Source organism: Danio aesculapii, chromosome 18 (genome assembly GCF_903798145.1).
Source record: "Danio aesculapii chromosome 18, fDanAes4.1, whole genome shotgun sequence".
Lineage (NCBI taxonomy): Eukaryota > Metazoa > Chordata > Actinopteri > Cypriniformes > Danionidae > Danio > Danio aesculapii.
In genome coordinates, this window is record NC_079452.1 from 1,134,934 (window position 1) to 1,146,606 (window position 11,673).

The 11,673-nt window shown below is 34.1% G+C and overlaps 1 long non-coding RNA gene across 1 annotated transcript; it reads right to left on the minus strand.

Annotated features, from left to right (window-relative positions):
- Positions 1 to 2,363: 2,363 nt before the first annotated feature.
- On the minus strand, positions 2,364 to 11,398 carry LOC130245197 (uncharacterized). Its single transcript, XR_008839304.1, has 4 exons — positions 11,195 to 11,398; positions 9,290 to 9,377; positions 7,234 to 7,330; positions 2,364 to 2,436 (listed from the first exon to the last, which is right to left on the minus strand). It is a non-coding gene; the product is annotated as an uncharacterized LOC130245197 (long non-coding RNA).
- Between the last annotated feature and the right edge of the window lie 275 nt (positions 11,399 to 11,673).

Below are 11,673 nucleotides of genomic sequence, written 5' to 3' on the forward strand. Positions count from 1 at the left end.
AATTTGTGAATTGCGAGGTGATTATTAAGACTACAGCCCAATCCCAATTTTACCCCTTACCCCTACCCCGTTTTGCGCATTCCCATAAAGGGGTAGGGGTGTCCCAATTTTCTTTAGCTTGAAGACGTAGGGCTTAAGGCAAGTGGATACCCCTTGGAATGAAGATTTTTCAGGACCACACTCAAAACCAAGGGGTTTCCCATAATACACCAGCCACACCTGCACCCGGAAATAAGAAAATCCACAAAATAATTTTTTTTTTCTCATTATTTTGAATTTTTACTACTGAGAGTCTGTCTCCATGTTAACTTACAGAAGGAAAATTAAAAAACCCTCACAAAGGTAGTTACTGTAGGTATGGATGGATGTTTCTCTAGTATAAAAAAAAACGTTTACAGCCTATAAAACAGTACGTTATGTGATCCAGGCCTACTTCAGCAATCATACTACGACTTTCGGTGGACATTATGACTTTGACGCTTCCTTTGATCCAAAATTAGAATAAATAAGTCCCCTCAAAATTGTTACATAATAAAATGAATCAATTTCGCGGGCCTGCAGCTAGATATTATTAGGGGACGTTGTTTAGTCTGAGCAAAGAGCATAGAATCACCAAGTGGCGACACTCAAGTGCGATTAGGTAAACAGCCACTATATGGCGCGGCGGCCATTTTGGATTAAAAATTTCATTACAGCAACAGCATATTATAAGTCTGTAAAATAAACTATTTAAAGTGCTGATGATTGTGATAGTAAGTGTTGTATTGTCGTATTTCAGGTTGTATATCAGCTTTAATGGGCTTTTAAATTAATATATAATATAATTTAAAATAATATAGCTTAATATATAAATTAATATAAAAAACAAAGCAGCGGCTTGCCATCACAAAATGGCGGAATCCGGGGCTTTTGCTGGGTGCTGCTGTTGCAATGGAACGTTCTATTGAGCGTTCAACTATGTTGAACATTTTTGAGATTACATTCAGTAACACACTTATGTACATAAGCTATAACAAATATAGCTGCATCCTATTTGTGGAAAAAAGTGATTTTGAAAATGTTTAATCCACAATACACCTCATAAATAGTTCCATTGCTTACCTGAAGCAAGGGCCGCGGGACAAGGTTACCGCTGGAAAGACAACTCATTAATTATGCATGTTCCAGAGCTGTTATTGGTCGTGATGTAAAAAAAAAATACGCAGCAATTACATTTTATTAATACACCAGTAAGTGGCAACTTTACTTTCATAAATAGTGACAAAGCAGAATCGTCAAAATTGTACGCAAAATGTATTTTATAGCATTTTGATATGATCATGAAAAAAAACCCTGGCAGTCTAACGAATTAGATGATGCACACCAATTGTTTCCAACATATTTTTGACCACCGTTCCCTTTGTCCAGCAATTGTTCATCAACTGACAGTTCACATAATTTCATAATATTATCTGTTGGTGGGAACAATCAGGTTGCCAACATCCTAAACCAGCTTTTGTAAAACTACCACTGCCCAACAGCCTTATCTTTTCTTAAAATTAGCTGTTCTTCCAGCTGATTGGGAAAATAAAATAATAAGCTCGTCAACAGACACATTCGAACTCGAGTCTACCGCATTGATCAGGACCGTCCTAACGGTGTACGCCACATGAACACATTAGATACCTGGCAGATCACGCTATATATGACAAGGAAGGTTACACAGCTAACAAGTAGGAATTCAAACTTGACTGGGTCTTGAAGATAATAAACTTTAGTTTAAGGTTAATTATTTTAAAAACTATAAAAATACATTACAACGTAAACATTGTTGCAATTAATTATTGTGTTACAGGCAACAAGAATTTTTTTCAAACAAGTTTACGTTACAGTTCATTTATTTTATAGACATTCATCTTTAAAATAAAAATACATACAAAAACATCATACATTAAACTCAAATTACATTCAAGACCGCATTTTAAAAATTAATAATTCATCACGTGTCCATTAAATCATAAGTTCTTCAACAACAGGAACCGAAAAAAATCTTAGGTTAGACATCTCATGACAACAATTCATTAAATCATTTATACAAAATTAAACACATTTTAAAATCGGAACCGATGTCAGGCTTAATACATATTAAATTAATAAACGAATTAATTTCATTTTGTTTAAAATATACATCAAATTAACGGATTTTCTGTTTTATATATATATATATATATATATATATATATATATATATATATATATATATATATATATATATATGTAATAAAATGAAATTAATATTAATTAATAATAATAAAAAAAAAAGGTTTGCGTCCTGCCGAGCCTGAACGCAGACCAAGCTGAAGCCTTTAAAAGCTGCAGGCAGCCGGAGTCACCCCTCAGTGCCTTCAACCCTCGAAGATCCGTCAGATCCGACACGGCCAGATACGGCGCTACAACCTATCCGATTAAGAATAACAGGTGAGACAAACGTTGTGAATTGTTTTTGTTGATTTTGAACATGATAATGTAATGTAATAATTATTATTTTATAATAATTATTGACTTTGGGGGAAAAAAAGGCATACAAACTCATACGAACGAGCCTTCATTTGAGGAAAATTGAACTTCATATTAAAATGTATGGACCCGTTTTAATAAATAAACCAATTACATGAATAAATAAACACTTTTTGTGAGGTATGAGATAATAAGGATCAATCCTGTCAGAGAACATAAAGCGCAATCCTGTCAGAAACTGCTCTTTCCCTCTGCTGACAGGATAACTTTTCTTTTTGAAGTAAATATATACTTTACATTAAATTACATCGATGACTGTCAATCAATTGACAAAGTAACATGACTAATCAAACCGTTTTCTGTGTAAATGTAGTAAAGATGGACAATAATGTTGTAAAAACACATAAAAAGTAATCCTGTCAGAGGCTGCCTTTCCCCTCCCCCACAGAACAGTTCATTTCTGAGGTAAATTTACACTTAACCTGAATAATCACTGATACAGTTTGATGTTGTTTATTGAAAGTCAAACTATTTATTATGTATTAATTAAAAAAAAAACTGCCAGACAATATGGTGGGCAAAAAGAGAAATCCAGCCAGACACTGTTTCTTTCCCAACTCTTGACAGGGAACTGTCACCTTGAAGAAAATATGATTTCATATTAACATTTAGGAATGACTTTAAATAAATACCTCACAAAAAGTATATATATATAAATAAATAAATAAATAAATAAATAAATAAATAAATAAATATATATATATATATATATATATATATATATATATATATATATATATATATATATATATATATATATAAATAAAAGAGCAATCTTGTCAGAAATTGCTCTTATCCCTCTGCTGACAGGATAACTTTTCTTTTTGGAATAAATCTATACTTCACATTAAATTATACAAATGACCTTCAATCAACTGACAATGTAACATGAATTATCAAACAGGTTTCTGTGTAAAATTTTGTAAAAATGCACAAATAAAAAGTAATCCTGTCACAGGCTGCCTTTCTCCTCCCCCACATTCTCCCAATGATTACAAAATACCAGTTACAAAGAAAAAACAAAATACTATTGCTATTACGAACTATTATCTTGTAAATATCATGCATGAATAAAGTTAATGTTTTGAACCTAAGTCACCCCCCTCCCCCACCAGGTCAAGTTTAGTATTACATTGTTTTTTTTTTATCTCTTCCTCTCAGGATGGCAACCCAGAGTCCCTATACGCGTCCGGCACCAATGATGCTCAAATGTGTTGCCAACCAAACAACCACCAAAGCGCTGTCTTTTAAGAGGTTGGGAGAGACAATTGTCATTGAATCATTAGTATGTAAAACCTCCAGTGTGTTTAGCAATGGCGAAACCATCTATGTTTGCACCATGACCACTGAAACCCCACAATTTGAGGAGGGGGTTACATACTTTCTAAAAAATGTTACAGTTTCACGCAAATATGGCCGCCAAAACATATTTTTTGGCAGAACATCAGTGAAATTCAGGGCAGCACCGCTAACAATAACTCCTGAAATGGAAAATGCAGCGAGAGAAGCCCTATGCCCTCCCTCAAATGTCATCACCGAGACTGCTGACATCTTTTCCAGAGGAGATTTCCTCACAATTAAAGGGAAGGTGGAAAATGTGAGTAACTTCAAAGTCTTTAAATGTAAAGAAAATAACCCTCAAACCCTCAAAAAGTTGAAATGCCTGTATGATTTTTCTTCCTAATGCTGTGTTCACACCAGACATGGAACGCGTGGCAAGCGTGAGTGATTTGCATGTTAAGTCAATGCAAAGACGCGAATAGACATCCTGCGGCGTGATACGCGCGAATGGCGCGGCATGAAACGCTCGAGTTCGAAAATCTGAACTTTACGGCACGTTAACCAATCAGGAGTTTGCTCTTGTGGGGGTGCGATTATGACGTATCGCCTGTTGTTGGTGTCCCGGGTGGAAAATCCTCCTGCCTACACTGACAACAGTTCATCAAACTGGCCTCAGAAGCACCGCTGAAATCCTCCATCCTCCAGGTTAAGTTTCTGGAGGAGTTTATGAGCTCACAGAGCTGGCTGCACCTCTGAAAGGATCTAGTGACTCAGACACTGCTCCACACGACTCGACATTGTTTTTCAGCCTTCATAAAGCACAAAAGCAGTTATTTTCTCAATAAAATCCATGTTAGCCATTTAGCAACAAAGCTACAGTCACGGGGCAGACAGAAGCCCTGCCCATGATGCGAATCTGCTTCTGTTCCGAAGTGAATTTGACCCGCGAATGAAGCGGATTTTCATGCGCGAATGAAGCAAGTACACTCAAATGTTCACATGTCTATTTACACGCAAATAGCACAAATTATCCGTGACGATAACCGCATCACCGCCTTACTGCCATAATGAGATGTCAACCGCGGTGATGTGGTTATTACCGTCATCACCGCCCATTTTAGTTTATTATTTATTTTTGCTTGTGAATCTTTCAGGATTGTATAGAAAAACAGAATAAACTAAATAAAAGGCCTGCTCTAAGTATTTTCCACCTTAATAACAAATTTAGATTACACTGAATCCTTTTTAATAACCAACATAGGATGTTTTTATTTTAAGCTTATTTTAATAAAGCAGGCATACTAACTCAGATCAATCGCTCCACAGAAAATAAGTATTTTTAATGCACTGCTGTAATTTCTATATCCCAATCCCTTCCTCAACATTTTTAATACAAGTCATTATTTTAAAGATTATGACTTGAGAATATGACTTTACCTCAGCGCTGCAGTTTTCTCCTTCTCCCTCGCGCTAAGTTCAGGTGACGGAGTGTTGTGAAGTAGTTAAACTCTCCTCAGTTTAATTTAGTGTCAAACTGGCACAGGAATATCAGTATATTAATATAGGCTTTGCTAAAAGGCTGGTCAAATGTAAGTCTTTTTTTTACAGAAGCTATACAGAAGCGCGAGCTGCGACCACGGTAAAGAGTCAGCAATCGCATATATTTTGACTTATTTAAAGTAGGCTATAGCATATAATAATTTTGTGTAAAGACAATTATAAAAATATGTAGCTAATATATCACAGGGGTTTGTGTAGCAGCAATTACAGTGGAGCATTAATCAAATCCTTTTTCCCGTGGAGCGAAACAAACAACAAACACTGCACAGTTGTGTAGCGGATGGGGACGCACAAAAATATACAATTCATACATTTTCGTCGGAAGAAAAAAAATCTTGGAACGAATTTTGTTTTGTATAATTTGTATCTTAGTTTTTGTCGGTCAGTTATTTACAAAATGAACAAGAATAACTAATAAACTTTGAGGTGAAGCGTGCCTCAGGGTCCGCTATATGCCGCGGCCAAAACACAAACTGGTCTGTTAAATACAATCGTAATATAAATAAAATAAAAGTAAAATATTCAGTTTCAAATATTGAATCTTTGTTAACTGTATGATCCAAATTAAAAGAGCAGCCTGTATTATCACTCTTTATGACAAACATCCATTGATCGGTCAGTTTCGCTATAGTTTAATCAAAACGTTTGAACTTTTTGATATTTTAGGCAAAGTGGTCTGCATAACCAATGATTGAACTTATCCACCTGCGACCCACCCATAATTAAACATCATGTAGGCGAGCTGGCTTTTTGATTACCTGAACCGCGTGTTAATGGCTGCACCAACATAACAGAGATCTGCGTATTATTAGCAGCACCAGCAGATATAAGAGAGTTTGTTTCATAACAGCGTTTTATGCTTCTTAAATATCCAATATTAAGAGAGTGACTCCATAAGGTACATAACCTGCGCACATTATTACTTTAATGTGTAAAGTCATGGACTCATCTCACAGCGCAAACCATAACTTATCCTTTAAATGTCCATGCTTAATATGTCATTGATGAGGTCTATCTATTGAAAGGGTTACCTATAATGGAGAATATATAGGCTATATATGCGCTACATAGCAGGAACGTTAAGGTTGTAGGTAACGCTTTCAGTAGATAGGCCCTGAGGTACATCGCTTCACCTCAAAGTTTATTAGTTATTATTGTTTATTTTGTAGATAACTGACTGATAAAAACTAAGATACAAATTGTACAAAACGAAATGCGTTAATTGTAAAAAATATATTAATTGTATATTTTTGTGCGTCTCCATCCGCTCTATTTCGCTCCACGGGAAAAAAAGGATAATGCTCCACTGTAATTGCTGCTACACAAACCCCTGTGATATATTGGCTACATTTTTATAAACTTCTTTACAATTATCATAGCCTATAGCCTACTTTAAATAAGTCAAAATATATGCGATTGTTGACTCATCACCGTGGTCGCAGCATGCGTCTGTTTATAGCTTCTGTAAAAAAAGACCTACATTTGACCAGCCTTTTAGCAAAGCCTATATTAATATACGGATATTCCTGTGCCAGTTTGATAGTTTAACTACTTCACAACACTCCGTCACCTGAACTCAGCGCGAGGGAAAAGGAGAAAAGTGCAGCGCTGAGGTAAAATTATATTCTCAAGTCATAATCTTTAAAATAATGACTTGTATTAAAAATGTTGAGAAAGGGATTGGGATATATTACAGCGGTGCGTTAAAAATGCTTATTTTTCTTATTTTCCGATTTTATATATATATATATATATATATATATATATATATATATATATATATATATATATATATATATATATATATATATATATATGCACGGTTAACCGACATACCGCATGATTTCTTGCTTCATCACCGCGGTAACAGAAAATCCGTTACCGTCACAGCCCTAGTTCCGCGTCTGGTGTCAACACAGCATAAGACTTCCTCCTGAACAACACAAAAGAGAACAATAAATATTCAGTTAGATAAATTCAGTACAAATTATTGTATAATCTCAAGAGCCACATTTCCACTGTCAGGCTAGTGCTAGCCAGAGCTTTCATCTAGCCGGGTTGGGCCAATACCCTGGGAGCTTGAGCAGTGAGGCTGAAATCATGTTGCATTTCTACTTTTAAGCCAGTAGCTCACAGCGCAGCACATAAACCCCACCCCCTTTCAGCAGAATAAAGAAAGTCAGAGTCAGGCAGATAAAGCACACCATCGCATCATCAGGAAACGATTTAAATACAGACAACCGAAGAAAACAAATGACATGTTACTGTACAGCATTAAATGTTATGTCTATCCGTCTAGGCCTATGTATTTCAATTTCATTCATTATATCCATTATATACTCGCGGACTGACTGCTGGCATCGTGCATTGAGTGGTCTCACAACTAACAGAGGGTCGATGACACAGCGCACCACCCATAATATAAAACCACAGAATTTCTGCGGTAATAAGTCAGTATAAAACATATTTTATAACATCCTCGTTTTGCTAGACACAGTCAAATATTCAGCCCAAATGCGTCGAAGAGACATACAACATATTACCTCTTTTTCCTAGAGGCTATATGACATTTAAAAAGGCTAGGTAAATTTCCCTTTATTTAAGGGAAAATGTATGGATTCATATTACCTGTTATGTAAAGGAAAGGAAACCATTAAGTGTTTCAGGACATGAGAGCAGGTAATAAAATATAGGCTAGTCTATATATCATTGCGCTTGCGTCACACAAAAGCTACCCACAATCCATATCAGTTTTAAGAAAAAAATTAGGCCTATCATACATTTGATAAAAGTAATGTGACATATGTCAGAATGACATATCTCCACTATCGGATTCTCTCCAAAGAAAAATAAATTACGATTTAAAATTTTAAACATCCTTCTAATAAAGCTCTACATTTAAAATATCGTATTTAAATTATGCCACGTCATATAGAAACATACATTTTGTAATGCAGTGCAGGAGTCTAATTTTAGAAAATAAAAAGTATTTTTTTTTATCAGTCTTTGCAAATGAAACTTCAAAATGATGTAAAACTGTGTAATCTATATGTATTATTTATATCAAAATTATTAGCTTTTGTTCGTTTTATGTTGGTTTCTTTATTTAATATTTTTATTGTTTTCAATTTTTGTAATTCAAAAATTATTTCTATATAGCCTAGGCTACTTTTATCTAGATCTAATATAAAACTATTGTGTTGAGCCTACAAAAGTTGATACATACTTTGTAAAGTTTTATGTCTTTCTATTGTATTCATATTTTGTATTGTCTCCAATACAAATAAATAGCCTAAATAATTAAACCCAGCCACTCTTCACAACTGAAAGTTACCTGCTGTATATAGGGCCTGCTGCCTGAAGTGTGTAAGATTGCGTGTTATCATAACATCTTCAAGGAGGACGCAGCATAGAAATATCACTTATTAAATTAAAACTTTAATTATTTTATGCAACACCCTTCACTTTAAAAGCCTTTAGCTTGATCAGGAGTGTCGGAAGTGACAGTGGAAATGCAAACTGGCCCTGGCTAGCTCGCTTTAGATGCAACAATGGAAACATGGCTTTTGAAACAGCTTGAAGAGCCTCAAAGTGATAGCTCATGATAGGAATATTTACTCACCCTAAAGTGATTTCAAACCTTTATAATTTTCTTTTTTTCTGTTGAATACAAAAGAAGATATTTTGAAGAAAGAGTCAAAAACCTGTAATCATTGATTTTCACAGTAGGAAAAACAAATACTTTAGAAGTCAATAGTTACTGGTTTTCAGCATTCTTCAAAAAATATTCTTTAGTGTTCAACAGAAGATTTGAACAGGTTTGAAATAAATAAAGAGCGAGTAAACGGTGACAGAATTTTCATTATTCATTTGAGTGAACTGATTTACTTACCCATGACTGCTGTGCTCCAATTTGGCAGATCCAAGCACTGAGGATGACAGAGGTGCAGGGACAACAGGTCCCAATCCTTGACTTCAGTCTGAAGTGTGGAGAGAACATAATCAATGTCTCACTTTGGAGGGACATAGCCCTACTGGAGCTTTACAAAGGAGATGAGATTGAGCTCTCTCACATGAGAGTTCACATCTGGGAGAGTGGGAAGGGTAAAATAAACTCTTCAACTTACACCACAGCAAAGGTAAAAAAAAAATATATACGAAGCAAGACATTTAGTCATATAATAACTTTATATTATTCCTGCATTTTCCAAAAATGTATTAGATACATTAAAATAAATACATGAAATTAACATAATAAATTTGCAAGAGTTGTGTAACACGGTACCACCCAGCAGCATTATTTTAGGTTTTTAAGAGAGCAAAACCATATGAAACAAAAGTTTTACTTGAGCACTTTTGTTTTTACTGAAACCAAGGTTTAAGACATGACTTGGAAGCATGCAAGTTTAAAAAAAGAAATACATGACCAAAAGTTTATACTATTCGAACAGTAGTTGTCAAATAGTAGACATAAGGCAAGTATTTTTTTAAATCAATTTAAGTTAAAATATACATGGATGGTTCACCCAAAAACTAAAATGTATTTATTATTTAATGACTCTGTAGTGGTTATAAACCTTTATGAGTTTCTGATTCCACTTTATATTAGGTGGCTCAAACTACTATGTACTTTGAAATACATTTGTTACAATGTACTTGTGTAAATACATATTTTTGTACTTATGATAAAATACCTATATGTAATTACATCTGTAATTACATTGTTGTCCATCTCTTACACCTACCTATACCACCAAACCTGTACCTAGCCCAACCCGTATCTCACCTCAAGAGCACCACAGGTGTTCTGCAAATACATTATGAACACAGTAATTACATTGTATTTTTTTTTTTTTTTGATGCAAGAACATAGTAATTAAGGCCAGCTAATATAAAGTGGGACCAAGAATAAAGTAAGAATTAAAGACATAAAAATTTTTTGAAAGCTAAAGTTGATCATTTGCAATTAAAAATTAAAGTAAGATCATTTGATAATACATTTATATTAGTCAACTTGAACAAAGTGCTGGTGTAGGCATCACTACAATAATAATTAATGATTCTTTACATTTATATAGCGCGTTTCTGGACACTCAAAGTGCCAGTGGACAAATTTGGCCAGGATGCTGGAGTTATACCCCTACTCCTTTTTTTTTCAAAGGACATCCTGGGATTTTTAATAATCACAAGAGTGTCAGGACCTCGGTTTAACATCTCACCTGAAACACGGAATGCACACCTACAATGCACACATTTAGATTTGACATTTATTCAATATAATAAAAATTTGGCATATGTTGAGGGTGAACCTATTTGGTAGTTTTGTGATTTTATGATTTTACAGTTGATTTTAAAAAATATCTTAAAATATGAACAGTACATCACAAGTGATGACACCAATGATGTTTGATAATATTGTGCATCTCTATCTAGAACTCACAAAAAAGTAAAATAAACTATAAGATATAAAATCTTTTTGATTATAAACTGTGAATGAGCATATTTATTTACATTTAAACTATTAAAATAAAATAGATTCACTTGATATGAAACTTCTTATTACAACTTTTATTAAATAATATTACAAACTTATAAATAATATTATAACTTTTGTAATATAATCAAATATTACATTATAATTTCTGCATACATGACTGCCATTGCATGGTCTGCTAATAACAATATAACATTTTTATTCAACTTTATTATTATAGCTCTGTAATGGAGTTATATTGATAAACAATCACTGTAATAACACTGTAACAATTACAGATGTAAACATGTAAATTTTACTCACTCAATGCAGGTTGCTGAGAGAAGACATGAAACTGAGGAAGTAGAGGTTGTTGGGGTCTCAGAAGAAGGAGAACGCCTGCAGCTGCTTTGCAGCGATTTCAGTGAATTTGAGATCCCAGCCCATCTATACAATGGGAACATTGATGATTTAGTGAAAAAACTTCCATGCACAATAGCAATTGAGCATGCAAACCGGAGAGTTTTGGAAATTAAATTTGTATAATAATAGATATGCATTTCAATTAAGTTAGTACAGGAGTGCACAAACTTGGTCTTGGATGATTGGTGTCTAATAATTAATTAGCTGGTCATATTGTGTCTGAATGTGGTTAAAATTTAACTATTCAAGACACCAGCAATACAGGACCAAGTTTGTGCACCCCTGTGTTTGTAGTTCTTTGTTAATTAAATAGTTAATTGTTAGTTTATTTGAGTTAAATGTTAAATGCAGTTGCTTTAGTTACAAAATTGTTTTATATC